Source organism: Priapulus caudatus, unplaced genomic scaffold (genome assembly GCF_000485595.1).
Source record: "Priapulus caudatus unplaced genomic scaffold, Priapulus_caudatus-5.0.1 Scaffold1319, whole genome shotgun sequence".
NCBI lineage: Eukaryota > Metazoa > Priapulida > Priapulimorpha > Priapulimorphida > Priapulidae > Priapulus > Priapulus caudatus.
In genome coordinates, this window is record NW_014578380.1 from 4,247 (window position 1) to 4,699 (window position 453).

The window sequence follows — 453 nt, forward strand, 5'->3', positions numbered from 1 at the left end:
GTGAGAACATGACTGTATCGAATTTAGTTTTTCATTATTATACCGTAGTTGTTTTGTCGTATGTGAAATTGTGCGCTAGACATGCGTGAGTTTAGAATTTTGGCACTATCATTAGTTTACACTGTAGTAATTTAACTCGAGTCCGTTTTCATAACGCAAGCAGGCCTCTATTGTGTCACTTTTACTGCGTACACGACCTAACATAGTTGTGACAACTGTCCTGTCTAGAATTGAAGCGAGTTGTTAGTATAAACCAGATGAGACGGGATACTAGAGAAGCGTTGCCAAAATGAGGTGTTGATCCCAAGCGCTATAAGCGCAGATCTTGCGCGCAGTTCCGCGGCAAGGCGCACGCGACCGCGGGAACGTCCTACGACAGTATGCAGCGCTGGCAGCTATGGATCCGTGCGCCGAATGCATTCGGTGCACCGATCCATAGCCGCCCGCGCAGCC